Below are 383 nucleotides of genomic sequence, written 5' to 3'. Positions count from 1 at the left end.
CATCCTCATTTTCATCCTCATCCTCATCCTCATTCTCATCCTCATCCTAATCCTAACCCATATTCTAATCCTAATCTTAATCCTCATCCTCTTCCTCATCCTCATCCTCACCCTCATCCTAATCCTAAACCTAACCCATAATCTAATCCTAATCTTAGTCCTCATCCTCATCCTAATCCTAATGCTCATCCTAGTCCTAATCCTAACCCTAAACCTCATCCTCATCATCATCCTCATCCTAATCCTCATCCTCATCCTCATCCTCATCCTCGTCCTCAACCTCATCCTCATCCTCGTCCTCATCCTCATCCTCATTTTCATCCTCATCCTCATCCTCATCCTCATCCTCATCCTCCTCCTCATCCTCATCCTGATCCTCATCC

This window comes from Lupinus angustifolius, chromosome LG16 (assembly GCF_001865875.1).
Source record: "Lupinus angustifolius cultivar Tanjil chromosome LG16, LupAngTanjil_v1.0, whole genome shotgun sequence".
Taxonomy (NCBI): Eukaryota; Viridiplantae; Streptophyta; class Magnoliopsida; order Fabales; family Fabaceae; genus Lupinus; species Lupinus angustifolius.
The sequence above is the reverse complement of the archived record's forward strand: the minus strand, read 5'-3'. Positions refer to the sequence as shown.